The sequence below is a fragment of the Pinus tabuliformis genome, chromosome 1_2 (genome assembly GCF_031772625.1).
Source record: "Pinus tabuliformis cultivar Carrire ecotype Pingquan chromosome 1_2, CPIR1, whole genome shotgun sequence".
Classification (NCBI taxonomy): domain Eukaryota; kingdom Viridiplantae; phylum Streptophyta; class Pinopsida; order Pinales; family Pinaceae; genus Pinus; species Pinus tabuliformis.
In genome coordinates, this window is record NC_142298.1 from 678,689,352 (window position 1) to 678,707,798 (window position 18,447).

Here is an 18,447-nt window from a genome sequence, read left to right on the forward strand (position 1 = left end):
ATTCGCTGACAACGGGTTACAAAATTCTTGCCAAGGCCCTAGCTTTGAAGATCAAGTTTATATACAGTAGAGTAGCCAAACTTGAACAAATTCAGATTATTGGAGGGGAATGTTTTTTGGACAACCTGCTAGCTGTCTGGGAAGGGATGGAATGGTTGAGAACTTTAGGTTAAGAAATCCTATTTGTGAAAATAGATTTCAAAAATATGATGACAGGTTGCAGTGTCAATATTGTTATTTCTATGTTTAGAGCAATTTTGTTCTAACTAACCAACTCCCATCATCAACGGGGATGCCTTTGCTGCCTTCTCTTGCATTTTTATCTTGTGTAAAACCTCACATAACATTCACCAATTTCTGCATTCAGATGGTAGCCCCATTGACAACTCAACACACAGATGTCACATAATTTATTTCAACAAATGTGGTTTAACACAAAGAAATTGCAAAAGCCTGTAGACATAACAATTAATTGCTTTGTGTAAAATATACTAAAAATTTGGAAGAGTTGTCAAGTTGCTGTGGATTGGCAAGTCCTGCCCAGACTGAAAGGGTGGTCCTAGGATCACTATCTTCTTTTGTAACGTCAGAAACATACAGGCTAGGCTCACTTTTCCGGACTTTTACGAAGGAAGAGGATATCTGCAAACTACTTATTACTAAGGCAGAACTATGTAATGCTAGAGAGGATAAGTTTAAATCCGCCATTTCACTTTTGCAAAGATTGGGTGTTGGGGTCAAGCATTATCAGAGTTAGTGGCCACTTAGTCTCGTTTGCTGATAATTTCAGATGAAAATGTTATGGAGTCACTTTAAGTGGGTTGATAATTTTGGGATTAAGAAGGGATCAAAGATGTTTGCAATTATTTTGAATGGGAATTTGGGAGGTTGGGAAAGAATCCATAGATTGAAGATTGCATATTTGAGCAGTTCATAGTTCTCGGAAAAGGCAAATATCAGAATTATTGCCATGGGTTTTGAAATTTACAGAAGAAAAACTGAAGTGAAATGTGAAACTTGTGTAAAAAGCTGTGGGGTTTCTCTTGGATGATGTTCTTATTTCTATTTATGTTCATATACAGCCCGAAAATGATGATCATTCCTCTGTCTAGAGTAATGGAGCAATTGAAATCCATGCCAGTGTTGAAAACAAAAATGATCACCTACAGATTGTTAGGTTGCTGGAAAGACATTTTTAGGGGAAATATATTCAATTCTGAAAGGGATATTTACCATGGTGGGAATATTGGAAAGTTGATCATTGGTTTACTAAGATTGTGAGAGATAACCAACGCCTTGACTTTTTCCTGTGATTTCTTTTTTCTTTTTTCTTTTTGAAGTTCTTTTCTTTAGCTAGAGAACATGAAGAAAATAAGCCAAGTTATCTGCTCATATAAATGGAGAATATTGTCAATTGTGTTAAATTGAGTAATCCAGTGCGTCATTCGTATGCTGTGATGGCTAATTATCCTTGTGCATTTTGGATAGAAAGTAGGGTTATTGATCCACGTTTCAGTGGTTTCTTGTCATCCTTGTACAGATTTTCCTCGTGCATTATATGGACAGCCAAATTTGAATTTATCATTGAATGGTTCAAAGTTGGATCAATTTTTTCACGTGATATAATATATTTAAGATTGTTTGTGTCCTTGGATTACTAGATGTATGTATAAATGGATGAAGCCACTGCACCATTTTTGGATTACTAGATGTATGTATAAATGGATGAAGCCACTTCACCATTTTTGCACTAAGAAGCGCTCTACGACCCATTATGGTGGAGATGGGGTAAATATCGACTCATAAGTATATATATATGTTATGTTAACATTTCTATTGAGTCAAATTACAATTAAAAAAAATTAATAACTACTAATTAAAATAAAATTGAGATAAAATAGGAAATTTACTAATGAATGTTTTTGGGCTTTAGGTTTTCACAACCCAAGGTCATGGATTTTGCCCATGGTATTCTTCTCTAATATTTATATTAAAAAAATCTTAAAAAATAAAATAAATAAAATAAAATTAATAATTAAAATAAAATTGAGATGAAATAGTAAATTTATGGATTTAGGTTTTTCAAATTAAAAAAATCTAAAAAAATAAAACAAATAAAATAAAATTAATAATTAAATAAAATTGAGATAAAATAGTAAATTTATGGATGGAGGTTTTTGGGCTCCAGGTTTTACCACCCATGGTTTTATCCATGCTATTATTCTCTTATAGTAAAAATACACTATAAAATTTAAATTTAAACATTGAAAAAATAAAAATAAATAATTAATAATAAAAATAAAATTGAGATAAAAAGGTTTTGGGGTCTAGGTTTTCACAGCCCATGGTCTTTCCCATGGTATTCTTCTCTAATGTAGCTTATTTAAAGGCATTCTCCGCTAATGTGAGACATTCATTGCAACAAAAGCTTTTAGCTAGATCAAAGTAAATTCTAATTTGCAAAGAAGGTCACTTAATAAAGGCACACTTAATTTTCGTCTCTTGCAAGTAAAACTTGGGAAAAATAGCCTTGCTCACTTTGTTACACAGCTTTCAAAGATTAGAATTTTCTAGGATGTTTTGTATGTTATTCATTTTATTTTATATGTTTGAAATTTTACTTGAATGCGAGCATGAAAAAAAAATGTAGTGCATGAAGTCCTACTTTTTGTGTATAATTTTTTGTTTGCATTGAAATTTATTAGAGTTGCTCAGTTTAGACGATGTCAACCGTTGGTTTTAACATTTGCATGAAAATTCATTGGAATACGTCTCTCAAATGTTTATAACTACTTAGTTTAAATACAATTGTTAGAGTTTTATTTATGTGATCCAATGATAACATTAAAAATAAAATTAAACTAGTGATAACTAATATTCTTGGCTCCTGCAAAGATAGAGGTATATATTCTTATTAGGTTTTACAGTATAATAGAGGAGCTTATTAGGTTTTACAGTGTAACAACAGAGCTTCAAGTAGATTGTCTTAACTAGTGATCTTATATATGTTAAACCAGCCTATATCCATCTTAACTCTTGATCTATCAAAGTGTTGAGAGAGATCAAATCTCTCAACGTGCAAACCTTTCTTCACGTTCTGCACTAAAAAAAAGGTTTACACCATGAGAGATTTGATCCCTCTCGATGTTTGATAGATTTGAAGTTAAGATGGATCTAGGCTAGTAATATAGAGTGTAGATTTTTTTATCTTTTGGAAATTTTGAAAACTGAGCAATTTTAACCACATTTGATTTTTTTTTTTGGGTCAAAAATAAGCCTGGTGGGTTGTTGATTGCATTGATAAAGTGATTATTCACGTAACTTGAACTATGATGTTAAGTTCTGATAAAGTGATTATTCACGTAACTTGAACTATGATGTTAAGTTCAGTGCCCATTCACTCTAAATAAAGTGACCTTTATTCACAATATTATGCTTAAAACAAATTAATATTACAATAGCAAAATTATATGATAGATCATAATGTGCCTTTATTCTCTAAAAGTTCACTAATGTTTGGTAACTTGTCGTCATTACTACTTCTTTGGCCCACCTCTTATAAGTTTGTGGGCATCCCCTCTTGATAAGTTCTTGATTTTTCACATCTTGAACTTGTTTCCCTTTAGTTTCACCTTGTTATGTGAGTTTTCAAAAACATTCTTGGGGAGAAGCTAGGTTTATAGTGCTAATCTTACCTCTTCTCCTTTGACGTGACAATTCCTCTATTGCTCTAATTTGGAAAGCCTTTGCCATTGACATAACTTTAGCCTTCCTTGCCTTTCGTCAATATGGCATATTAACGAAAACAATGGCATGACCACCTCTTATATGGTTGTGGGCATCCCTTTTGTGAAGCTCTTGATTCTTCATATCTCGAACTTTTTGTTTCCCTTTAGTTTCACCTTGCTATGTGGGTTTTCAAAAACATGCTTGGGGAGAAGCTAGATTTGTAGTGATAATCTTGCTTCCTCTCCTTTGACGTGACAACTCCTCTATTGCTCTAATTTGGAAAGCCTTTGCTATTGACATAACTTTAGCCTCCTCTCCCTTTTGTTAATATGGCATATTAATGAAATCAATGGCATCGGTTGGGTGCCCTATTGCCAATAAAATTTGAAGAATTGGTCTTAATATCAATTTGAAGAGGGCATATAATAATTTAACCCTTCATGATGAAAAGTTTTGGAAATAAGTGTACTTCAATTAGTAGAAGCAAATTCAGTGCACACTCCATTTAAAAGGAGGTTAAAATCTTTCCCTTCCAAACCTTTACAATCTTAGAATTTAATCAATTGTTAAATGAAAAAATTGTAAAATCCCAATGAACCCTAATAAATAAACACATTTATTTTCACAATTAAATAAAAAAAATTACACAAAAAATTGATGAGAAACAATGGTGATAAAATGATTCCAGTGTAACTGGGAATCATCATTATAGTGATATTTTGTAATAAATTTGTATTCTATAAAAGTAATACAGTGAGATGTGATGAGGGAGTCAATTCAATTCATCTATTATATTATGTGAGAACATGTTATTTTCTCTCTTTGTCTAGTGTGTGTGTATATATATATATATATATATATATATATACACAAAGTATAAATTAATAAGGAATCAATGCTCAACAATTAACTTGATAATCGAGACTTGTAGGTTGTGATGTTGTCCTATTGCTTGTGTGACCATGGTGGGGTTTTCTCAATACCCAATTTCAAGCTACGTTGCGACAAAGCAACTTGATTTCAAGCTTTAACGTTGAGTGGGGTTTGAGCTTGAGCAAAATTTTGCAAAATGCAAGTTTGTCTTTAAGGTAGGGTTCACATTGGAGAGTGGGATTTGCAATTGCAAGTCAACGACATTTTGGAATGACTACATGACAGAATGTGGTGAAATGAGATTTCGTTGGTGCTCGTGGTCTTTTAATCATTAAACTGTAGAACTACAAAACCCTAAACTCATGAACTTGGCAAAATTATGAGTAAAATTCGCTTTTGAATATGGTTTAGATTTTTCCTTTAGGTTCAATGAACCTCAACATGTTTGATTTTTTTTTTTTGAGGTTCGTCAAATTTTGAATTTCAAGGTTCAAGTTCACTGAACCTTATGGCATAGTCTGTCACTACCGTCCTCGATTCTTCACATCTCTAACTTATTGTTTCTCTTCAGTTTCACATTGCTATGTGAGTTGTTAAAAACATGCTTGGGGAGAAGCTAGGTTTGTAGTGCCAACCTTGCTTTCTCTCCTTTGAAAAATCCTCCATTGCTATAATTTAGAGAGCCTTTGCCATTAAAGATCAACCTAATTTTAGCCTTTGTTGCCCATCGTCAATATGACATATTAATGAAATCAGTGGCATGGGGTGGCGCCCCACCATTAATAAAAATTGCAGAATCATTATTAATTTTAATTTGAAGGGCATATAATCATTCAACCCTGCCATGATAAGAAGTTTTTAGAAATAAGTGTACTTAAGTTAGCATAAGCAAATTAAGTGCACACTTCATTAAAAAAGAGGCTGGATAAAATATTTCCCTTCCAAACTTTTATAATCTTACAATTTAATCAATCGTTGAATGGAAAAATTGTAAAATCCTAATGAAACCTAATAAATAAACCCATTTTGTTTTCACAATTCAAAACAAAATTACAGGTTAAATTGACGAGAATAAATGGTGATAATATGAATTTAGTGTAACTTGGAAAGCATTATTATAGTGATATTTCGTAATAAGTTTGTATTCTACAACAATAATATGGCGAAATGTGATGAACAAGCCAATTCAATTCATCTATTCTATTATGTGAGAACATGTTATTTTCTTAATTTTGTCTAGGATGTAGTCTCATATAACCTCCATGTTCTAGCGAAAAGCTTTGCAACTATGGATTCTCAATTGCTAATTGCTTTAAGGAACATTATATCTATATACATAGATAGGCAAAACGAGTTTCTCAAAATATAGGGGGTTGTACATCACCTAGACCTTGATACATGACTTAAGTGAATTGCCAATTGGAGTGCTCATAATATAAATAGTCGGTCGCCATAATTAGCAATAGGAATTAAATCTTATGGAATGTACATGTAAAGGCATTTGTTTGTTTCTTCGTATTAAGTGGTCAATGTTGACACCTAATCCTCTGCGGTTGGGTGAATCTGGAATGTGAACAGTCATCAGAAGATGAACTGAGCAGTCACATTCTTGTATATAGCAATAGCTACCTAATGTAATAAATCGAATCATCTTTTCTGCCTAATGGAGTTACTGCCTGGCCTGACATGGTATCAGAACCAGCTCCTTTTTTTAGCCTTTGTGTCTTTGTAACTCCTGGTCTGCTCCACTGCTTCCCTGTAATTCAGCCACTTATTACCTGCATTTTGTCTGCCATCCCTGCGCTGTACCTGCGCTCTGCTCCATATTCCATTACCTGCACCATACAGTACGCTGCCCTACTGCTACGTAACCTGCGCCCTGCTCTTCTGAAACGTTGTCCTGTCCAGCGCTGCCCTTACTGTTCTGACATTTACGCTGTAGATATATTTTCGTTGTCAGTTTGCAGCCCAGGTTCAAATTATTCACTGTTTACACAGCTATCATGCTGCTAGCTTAGTGGCTGCCGCTGCAATTCCCCACATCCGCCATCTGAATGAGCCTGAGCCTGTCTTTACGTTCCTGACATGGTTCTTGACAATGGTATGGAATGCGATGGAGGTCGGTAATTGTACCAGTGCCACTCCAGCATTCTTTGCTGCTTCTCCATGAAGCTTTTCTGTGTGAATAATCCTGGGAGATAAACTGCTCTGGCAACGTCTTTCTCATAGTTCACCTGGAGCTTCAACACTTCTCGTCCCTTTTTATCATAGTTTTTGTTTGCCTGGAGCTTTGGCGCCCATCGTGGGGCTCAACACGGCGACCTCCTATAACGTCTTGAATGTAAAAGCTTATGACAAATCGCAGCATCTTCCCAAACGTTTATAGCTCATGACAAATCGCCGCATCTTGTGTTTCCTTTAGATATAAATTTTTTTTTGTCTCAAATACCTGTCATCTTCGTCGCCGGTTCGAATCCACCATCTTAGTCGCCGGTTCGAATCCACCGGCCCACGTATTGAATCAATGGTGGCCTATGCAGGTCGCCGGCCCACGTATTGAATCAATGGTGGCTTATGCAGGTCGCTGGCCCACATATTGAATCAAGCTCCCCACGTATTTTATGGTTCAGAACGAGGCTCTCGACAATAACTCGCTGCAAAAAGAAATAGATTTAGACAGAGTTAAGACATATATTCAAGGGTTCAGGCCTCTGGAAAGGAGAGCTTTTGTTGAGGAATGTCAAATGGGCCGTGCGCTCATGGTATTAAGATATTGCTGCGTTTTTTATTGTAAAAAGATGTAAACTTATCTTTGTTGGAAAGCTGCATATATATAGTGAACACTGCCCACTTTGTGCATTGCATATTAAACAGTGAATTTACCCATGTGCACCACATTGAGTTCTGTGTAATTTACACTGATCAAAGAATGCGAAGGGTTTATTATGTGCATTAAATAGTCTATGCAATGGCGTGTTGAATTTGGGATGAATTCATGAAAAGCATTGGTCCGATATTTTTTTTTACATGAAAACATTGGTGCAGTGAGCGTGGAATGAAAATTTATTTTTATGGCGATATGTTATATGGTTGAGAAGTGGAAGGTATAACATATATATTGTTTTTCTATCAGCAGAAGTTTTTTTTCTCTTACAGAATGCATTCAATCATCTCCATGGTAGGGATAGTTCTCACTGGCAAGGAGAACTATCCTGAATGGTCCCGGATGATAAAACACACCCTCATCTTCAATGAGTTGTGGAAAGGAGTATGTGTCGGAGAAGGAGACAAAGACCCAGTACAGCCTACCTCAGACAAAGAGCTCGTCATTTGGGAAAACAAGAATAGCAAAGCTTAAGCATTAATCGTAGCATCTGTAAATGAAGAGGTGAGTCGCCATATTTCGTCATATTCAACTGCCTTTGAAGCCTTACAAAAGCTTAAAGAACTCTATGACTCACATTCTGCACTTGAAGTTGTTCAACTCATGATTAAACTCCACTCTTGAATTGAAAAATAATGATCCTCTTGCTCTTGCATCTGAAGTAAAGTCTATAATGCATGATATCAATTCCACTAAGGTTGAGTTGGATATCCCTCTTATTGCTTTTCTCAAGGCACTCTATCCTACCTACTCCAATTATCTCGAGTCTTTACAAGCAAATGGAAATCTTAAAGGTATAACCTTTGACTCTCTTGTGAAAAAGTTTGCTGAAAGAGAGAAAGCCTTTGGAAAGAAGACAGCCCCTGAATCTTCTGAAGAGACTGTGTGCCTTGCCCATAAAGAAAAGCATCCTGCTCAAGATTCTACAAGAGGAAGAGGTGGACGAAGAGGAAGAGGAAGATATTTCAGAGGCAGGGGGGGCAGACATTCTCAAGGAGAAAAGGCAGACCTACACTGCATTCGCTGCAAAAGAAATGGATCACATGATGCCTCTACATGCAAGCTACCATGGGACAAAATTGAGCAGAAAAGAAACCAACAGAAAGGTAAAACTGATGATACAGATAAAGGTAAAGCACCTGAATCCGCTCACTATATTGAGGCACAATGTAACATTGGAGTAAATGAAGATTTGTTTAATGCTTCACTTGCTTCTTCGAAAAATGATTGGTTGCTTGATTCAGGAGCAACCTGTCACATGACTCATAGAAAAGATTTTTTTGAAGATTTCACTGACAATGTTGATGGAGCAGTATACTTTGCAGATCAATCAAAAATCAAGCCATCAAGGCTTGGCACAATCAGGCTTAAACTGCCTGGTCTTCCAGACTTTCTTCTGGATCATGTTCTATATCTTCCACAACTCAAGAGAAACTTGCTGTCCTTGGTCCACATCCGCCAGCAAGGTCACTCCATTCATATGTTTGATGGCAAGCTTGAGGTAAGAAAAGTGACCACTCACTTGTCATGAGGGGAATAGAAGAAGAAAGGCTTCTCAAACTGCAAGGAACCTCTGCTCATGCACAACATTTCTCATATATTTCTCATCATGAAGAAGGTACACTTCCATCAAGTTTATTATGGCATGCTAGATTTGGACATTTAAACTATGACAGTCTCCACTTATTGAAGAAAAATGGTGTTGCTGGTTTGCCTACAATTCCTAGGAAACATAAGCAATGTGATACTTGCATTCTAGGAAAGCATAGCAAACAGTCTTTTCATGATTCACATTCAAGAGCACATAGGAAGCTTGAACTCATTCATTCAGATTTATGTGGTCCAATGCTTGTTCCTTCTGCAAATGGAAATAAATATATCATGACATTTATTGATGATTACACCAGAATGTGTTGGGTTTATTTATTGAAGAACAAATCTGATGCTTTTCAAACATTCAAGAATTTTCATAAATGGATTGAAAATGATGCACAATCTCATATTGGGTCTATTCGCACTGATAATGGAAACGAATATACATCAAATGAATTTGAAAACTATCTTCGCCAACATGGGATCAAACATCAAACAACTATGCCTTATAATCCCCAACAGAATGGTGTAGCTGAAAGAATGAATAGAACAATCTTGAATATGGTACGATCCATGCTTTTCTTCAAAAATGTAAAGATAATGTTTTGGGCTGATGCTGTTCTATGTGCTGCATATATAAAGAATAGATGTCCATCTAATGCTATAAGAAACAAGACTCCTTATGAATTGTGGTATGGACATGTTCCTTCGGTAAAACATCTCAGGATCTTTGGTTCCACCTGTTATGCTTTGATACCAAAGATACATAGAAACAAACTTGGTGCTAGAAGTCGTAAGTGTATCTTCCTGGGGTATTCAAACATCTCTAAAGCATACCGCCTCTATGATGAAGCAAATAAAAAGTTTGTTGTATCTAGAGATGTCATTTTTCTTGAATCATCTAAATCTGACAATGTTGTTGAGCGGCAACTTGATCGCTTGGATAGATTCGCAAAAACGAAATCATTTCAAGAATTTGATAATCAGATTCCACATCTTGAAGGGGGGATTCCTATACTAGATCAACATGTGGAATCTTCTTCTGAAGAACAATTTCCCCTGCATGAAATTCCAACAACGGATGATGCTTTAAGTGATGTAATTGATAGAATTGGGAGACTCAATCTTGATTCAGTCCCAACTCAATCAACAGAGTAGCCCGGACCATCTCAGAAAGGTCCCCCAAAGTGGCTGACAAAGACACTTGAAAGTGTTCATCCTAATGAAATTGGAAAAACAGGAACCAGAAATTCAAACCGACAAAATGGAGGTGATGTAGATGACTCTAATTCACCAGTTGATATGGATGTTTCTTATGATTGTGAATTGAACTTGTCTACAGATTTTGAACCAACTTCCTTCAAAGAAGCAGCTTCTCATGATGAATGGAAAGAAGTGATGCAAAAGGAGTATGATGCCCTCATAAAGAACGGCACTTGGAAGCTGGTTGATCCTCCATTTGGAACCAAACCAATTCGCTACAAGTGGGTCTACAAGAACAAGTACAAATCTGACGGCTCACTTGACAAGCACAAAGCTAGGCTTGTGGCAAAAGGTTTTGCACAGAAGGAAGGGGTCGATTATGAGGAAACTTTTTCCCCCACAGCAAAATGGGCCACCATCCGGACACTCTTTGCACTAGCAGCTCAGAACGGTTGGAAAGTCCATCAAATGGATGTAAAAACTGCCTTCTTGAATGGAGACCTAAAAGAGAATGTTTTTATGTCCCAGCCTGAAGGATTTGCTGTGAAAGGACATGAACAAAAAGTATGCAAACTTTTGAAGTCCTTGTATGGCCTCAAACAAGCACCGCGAGCCTGGTATGAAAAACTAACTGAGCATCTTCTGAAACTCAACTTCAATCATTTTGATCTTGATGATGCAACTTTATTTGTCAAGAAAGTTGGCAAAACAGTTGTATATCTTGTGGTATATGTAGATGATCTTTTAATGACAAGGAACAATGAAAGCTACATTGCATCCATAAAGAAGGAATTGGGGAAAAGTTTTGAAATGACTGATTTGGGCTATGTTCATTACTATCTTGGCATTGAAGTAACCCAACATCCAAAATCCATATTTCTTTCTCAAAAGAAATACATTGGAGATGTTAAACAGATTTGGCATGACATAGTGCAATCCTCTTTCTACTCCAATGGAACAAAACTTAAAGCTCACATCTATTGAAGGAAAGGAATTTGAGGATGCAACAAAGTATAGACAGCTTGTAGGAAGTCTCATCTACCTCACTACTACCAGATCAGACATTTCATTTGCTGTTGGAATCCTCTCCAGGTTTATGCAAAAGCCTTGTGAGGGACATTGGTCTGCTGCAAAAAGAGTTCTAAGGTACTTGAAGGGAACTCAAGACCTTGGAATCAAGTATACACAGGTGGACGACTTCAGCTTGATTGGATACTCTGATTCAGACTTTGATGGAGACAAAGAAACTGGGGTATCTACTTCAGGATATGCTATGAGTCTTGGATCAGGAGTTGTCTCTTGGAGATCACGCGAACAATCAGTTCCAGCAGATTCCACAACAGAAGCAGAATACGTGGCAGCAGCTGAAGCAACGAAAGAAATTGTGTGGCTCAGGAAAATTCTTGAAGATTTGCAGGTAAAACAAGTACAATCAACTCCACTCATGATTGACAACACCTCTGCAATAAAGTTGGCCAAGAACCGAAAGTTCCATGATCGTACAAAGCACATCAATATTAAATATCATCTGATCCGACATCATGTTGAGGCCAAAACAATCCATCTCCGTCATTGTTCCACAAATGAGCAAATTGCAGACATCTTTACCAAAGCGCTTGGAAGAGAAAAGCTTGAAAGATTCAGAATGATGCTTGGACTCACCAACATCCCTTCAGATTAAGGGGGGGAATGTTGACACCTAATCCTCTGCGATTGGGTGAATCTGGAATGTGAACAGTCATCAGAAGATGAACTGAGCAGTCACATTCTTGTATATAACAATAGCTACCTAATGTAATAAATCGAATCATCTTTTCTGCCTAATGGAGTTACTGCCTGGCCTGACAGTCAAGATTAATGGAGATTTAATCTATCACTACCAAATCAATGAAATATGCAGAAAGACCATTACTACTATGACTTCAAAACTAGAGTTCATAGTAGAGTTAAGAAAATATGGTGATGGGACCTATGCGAATAATGAAAAATTGTAATATTAACATAGTAAGAAACATGATTAGTTTCATAAAAAATCATTAAACCAGTGAGATTGATTGAACAGGTTTGATTTGCAAATTGTAATGGAGAAGATGTGTATTTTTGTTGACAAATCATAGAGTTTCTAAACTTGGGGAAGAGTTATAGAAAGTGGGATTTAGAAGGTTGTATAGTTGAAGTTTCCATTGTGATGGTGAGTAACCCCTATATGTTTCATATAAATAGAGTTTTCTTCCAGTAGTGACCAATGTTGTTGATCTCATAAAAGAGTAAAGCTACCATTGTTTTTGATCTCATAGAAGAGGAAAACTAGAGAAGAAATGAATTTGACAATTCATCATAATCATTGTTTTCAACAAAGACATAATAATGAGAAATTACATTCATTGACATATACAATGTGAAATGGAAAATAGGAGTGCCATGAAAGATGGCATTTGGAGGGCTAGGTTTAGGGTTAAAAAATTTGAAACAATGCTAAATTTTAACTTGAAAAGTTCAATGGCATGAAGACCTAACATTAGGAAAGGAGTTACCTGGTAGAGAGAGACAAAGTTGTCCATGGTCCCAATAGATTTATAATACAAAATAACCCCAACCTTCTTGCTATCTTTCACCTTCAAGTCTACACTACATATCTCCATTTTGAACTTTTTTGCAACCCTCAAACTCCAGCAAAATCCTTGAACTTGTGTTTATATAGGTTCCCATTTATAGCCCTAGTCATGACAAATATAAAACTTTCAATTAAAAGTATTGATACAGCGATGTTCACATCCTATAATAAGGGTTTCTCAACACCAATAATTGAAGTCTCGAATGTTGGAAATATTAAAGATCATATATAAATATACCTCAAATTGCATAATTTTGGAATAGCGTGAAGGGTTTTGAGTTGTTGTAACCTATAGGATTCTAATTGCGGTCTATCCACATCAAGTAGTAATTCTTGAAAGGTTTAAAATGTAACTTAGTTGCACTTTATTTATACATAATTGATAGAGGTTGACTGACGTTGAAGTAGGGTTCAAAGCATCTAGTAACTTCTATTCGCAGTTCCTTTTCAAAGGAAGAGATGATTTTCTTGAAGAATAAACACTTTTGATTGTAAATAAATATGAATATAAAAATTAGTGGAGACATGTGAAATGATTCCTTTTAATATTGTGGAAGAACACTCGTTAAAATTTGTATGCCAACAAATTTAATCTCATGAAAATGGATGTAATGGGGAAGCAACACATAAGATGGATACCTCCAGTTGGAGATTCAAATCATAGATAGCATTGATCTCTTTTATAATTTCAGAAAATAAAAGCCACCCTAGTGTAACATGAATGGTTATCACTTCTCTTCCAACATGACTATAAAGGTTGTCCTAGATTGCCATCTTATTGTACTTCCATAGACATTTTGATTTGTTCTTTCTTCAAAAGAATCCTTACATGATGGCCACCACAACTCCTTACGGTACATGGTTGCAACTTGCAATATTTTGTAATCTTCTTCTTTTGTAATATGAGTTTATTCATCATATTCCCATGAACAATGTTAGGTTGTGCCAAGGGTCCATCAATTTAAACTTATACTAATTCGTGAAAATCATAAATTGGGGATGTGCAATGAAATTGTGGATGCGTCTGATGCGAATGTGTCTAGGCTTGAAATTCACATAGGTGACGAGGCTCGAAAATTTGCAAGCTCAAAATTCATATATAAGTTGCAACTTGCATGTAAACAACCATAGGTAGATTGGGATTAATTTTTGTTGAAGATATATATGTAGGTAGAATTAATATGATATTTTGACTCTTATTAAGAAATTAGTCATTCTTTTCACATTTAAAAGTATTTACATAAATGATGTTTTGAATTTTTTTGGAGGGTGATTTGTAAATTATACTTCTATGATTGGATGAACCCCTTAGGGGAGATGAGAGGGTTAAATTTTGAACATTTCACCCCTACCATTAAGTAAAATGAGCTCCAAGGATATTCAATTTTATTGATTTTTTTGAATATTTAAATTTAAAAATGAAAATAAATTTTCTAGCCTTTTGAAAAATACTTTCAACTTTATTGATTTTTTCTTAAAATATATTTAAATTTAAAAATGAAAATAAATCCTTATTGAAAACTCCAATTTTAAGCAACCATAAAAATTGTTTTAATTTCAACTTACATCCTAAAGTGGATGTTTAACTGTAAATTTACTCCAATATGAATTGACCTTAAAACTTGTAGTTGATTTTAACTTACAACCTTCCCCTCTAGCTTGGCAGGGGAATTTGAACTTTCATGAAAAATGGCTAAAAAATATAAACAATAAGCCCTTATTTGGTGATGAGTTTAGTAAAATATTGTTTTCTAATTTATTTTTTGAATGAATGTATTCTTTTATATCATGTGTTAATGAGTTTTGAGGTGAGAATATTGAGACATGAGTTTTTAGTGCATTACAATTTAAAATAGAAAGCCTTGATTTTCCATTGGTTGTTGGACATCTATGAATCCATTTTAAATAACTGAGTTGAAGAATTCATTTGTTTGATTAATGGATATATTTATAAGTCTCAATCAAGAATAATTGTAAATTTGTAGTCACAAGATTGCTGTATATATATAGTCACAAGATTGTTATATATATTCATAACTTTATTAATTTGGTTAATAAATATAAACTTTGTCATATAAAACACAAATATAAATTTATAATACTATAATATTTTCTTTTTTCTTATATACATTATTTTAGAATAGTTCAACATGTTTCTTAATTATACTGAACTTAACAATTTATTTATTTTATTTACATTTTCAACTTTATTACACATGGAAATCGATAATGACATTATTATTAATGATACTAAGGATGGGTTTGACTTGGTGCATTTTCACTAGAAACTCTTCCTAGCATGATGAAACGCCAACAAGCATGATGTGGACATCTTGGACACATGGCCCATCTTTCTTTCTTTTTTCTTTTTTTTTTTCTTTTTTTTTTAACAAGGTCGGGTAGTTGATATATTACCAAAAGCTTTGATGGAGCAAGCTCCTGTTACAATTGACTGTAGCATGATAAACAACTAAGCAATGAGATAGGAGCGCCGTCCCATCTCCTATGCTTGAGTTCAAAACTTCATGTATTTTTATGACTATTTTTTAGTATTGCCTAACAAACTGACCTACTAGGAAAAGAAATTTACATAGCATGGATTCTCTGATACTTTTTCATGGCTTGTAGACTGATTGTTCCTCAGTTGGCTGTTCTTCTTGTCATAATTGACCGAATTCTCTCCTTCATTGCTCATAGTGTTGTTTTTGTAATATGCCACTACTTCTTCTAGATGTTTGCATTTGGTTTTTAGTGCCATAATCTCTTCTTTCTGCATTGCCATGTTTCTTTTCTAGTAGCTATACTCCATTCTCATTTTTTTTCTGACATCCTTGAGTGACTCTTGCAGTTGTTGGATCATGAATTTGTTCGCTTTGCATGCTGGACATGCATCATTCCTTGCTGCCTTTTCAATGGGGTTGAATTCCATTTGTTTTGATTTCTTGTTCTTCCTCTTGCTCTGCTTACTTCTCCTTGTTTTGTTGTGTTTCCTGGATCTTGTTTTCCCTGAGATAACACTTCCTCTGCTGATGCTGACCTCGTTTCTTTTGTCCTGCACTTTCCTGCCTACTGTAGCTTTGTCCCTGTGAATGACAGAAATAAAAGAGGGCCAAAGTTTGGTTATGACAGTCAGGGAGGAGGGCTGAAATGAAGGGAGGGGCAGATGGTAGGTGGGAATGCTCAGAGAGGCTTTGCGCTGCAATGGAGAGTCGCTGTTTGGAGGGAGTGACGAGATGCTGGAAGCGTGGGCTGGGTAAGAAGGTAGGTAGGATCTTAAGAAGAAAACTGTGCGCTGAACAGAGGAGGTGAAGAGAACGCCGCGGACTGAGAGAGATAGCAGGGGGGGCTTAGAAACGACAATAACACTATGCGATGGACAGGGGAGATGAAGATCTCTTCATGACTGATATTTTGTTGTATACTGGCGCTGCGTTTATTGTTCATGCACCCTCTGTTCTTATAGCAGTTGTGTGCAACCTTTAGTTTGCCATCGATGGGATAGATTGCTACTTGGTTCTTGTGGCCAGAATTGTGATCGTCCTGCCTGCCCTTGCTCATGCAAATTTATGAACTTCCATGATGTTTCCTTTGCCTTCTCGTGATTTTCTGCCTTTCACTGTAGTGATGTGTCCTTTGTTGATTTCTGACTGTTGTTTTATGATTTATTTCTTTTATCATTGTGCTTTGTTCCTTGTTTTTGGTGGGCTCCATGCTTGTGATTTTTCGTTGATTATTATGGAACAGAGTTGTGGTATTCCTCCTGATTTTCACGAACATTCCCTTCTTTTTTTTTTCACTACTTGGTTTGCAAAATAATCCGCCTGTTGATTGTGTATTCTCAAGACATGTTTGAAGGTTACATCGCTAGATCCTTCTAAGTTTTTCCTGATTCTTCTAAAAATTTTGCTCATGAACTCATTGCTTGGGTTTTTGTTTCGGGCCATTGCCTCTATTATTATGGTTTAGTCTCCTATTATTATAGGATTTTGTATTTCTCTTTTTTTGATGATTCTTGTTCCCATCAACAAGCTGTATGCTTCTGCCTTATTATTTGAGATTTGTTCTAGTCCCCATTCATATGTGACATTTTCTTTTCCATCAAGGTCAAGGACTATTCCCCCTGCCTCTGCCTTTCCCGGATTATGCTTTGAGGCCCCATCAAAGTATAGGCAATATCTATTTTGATTTTTCCTCCAATTTGCGAGTTCCTCTTCCCTCATTCTTATTTTTCATATATTTCCTGAGTTTATCTTCCTCTGTCCTTTTTGCCCATTGTTATTTATTATGGCTTTGCTGAGCCAATCTCGCTCTTCTTGTTGAAGAGTGTTGTAATCTGTTGGTGCTGTTCCTTTGACGTTGAGGATTTCAGAAGTTAATCCTCATGTTTTTGAGAGGGTCTTCCCTATTTTTGGAGTTTGATTTTTGAAAATGCACTTGTTTCGTGTCAACCAAATTTGCCAACATAGAACTACTGGAATGCATTTCCATATTCTCTGAATTGTGACTTTCTTCTTTGTTGTATATGGATAGGCTTCTCAAAAGCTTGAAGAAAATCCTGCAAAGGCTTTTCAAAATTTATACTTATTTCCAAGGGGCTTATCAACTGTTGCCAACATTCTTTGGCAAAAATGCATTCTTGGAATAAATGTTGTATGTTTTCTTCAGCCTGCAAGCATAATGGGCATCGTGATGGGCGTTGAAAGCCTTTTTTTTTTTTTTAAGTTTTCACTGGTCAAGATTTTCCCTTTTAAAAGAGTCCAGATGAACATTTTGATCTTAGGCAAACTTTCTGATTTCCAAGCTATTTTCCAAGAGTCCCAATTTTGTTGATTTGGTTGTTCTTGTAAAATTTTATATCCAGTCTTAACCGTGTAATGCCCACCACTTGGATCCCAGAGGTAATCATCTTCCTCGTCATAGTTGATTGGTGCTGCCCCTTTTAGGAGCTGCCTGATTTTGCTCCATTGCCCTTCCAGGTTTGCAGGAATTGTTGAAATTTTCCAGTCTTGCCATTCCTTTTGGTTCCATAGAGAGATTGAGTGTAAAGTGTTGAGACCTTTTCCTTTCATCCACTCTTGGATGCCTTCAATTTCTGGATGAGTCTGCAGTGGTTCCTTTCCCATGATTCTGTCCTCCCAAATCGATATCGTTTTTCCATTGCTTGGGATTTTAGAGATGTAGCTACTCATTAGAGGAATTGTTTTTTTTACTAGCTTCCATGGTTGGGTACATTGTCTTATTGGGATATTTCCATTGAGAAACCTTTTTCTAGAGCCATCCATGTATTTTGAGATGAGAGTTTTTTTCCACTAGCTCTCTTTTCCTGTGATCAGTCTCCATACTATTTTCATTCCCAGGGCTACATTCATGAGCCCAGGTATCTGAATTAATAGGCCTCCTTGTTCATATGGTAGCACTACTTGCTCCCACCTAACTAGGCTGAATTTTTTGTTTTCTTGCTTCCCCCCCTGCCATAAGAAGCTTCTTAAAATTAACTCCATTTGTTTGTGGGCACTTGCTGGGGCCATGATTATTGCATATTGGTAGATAG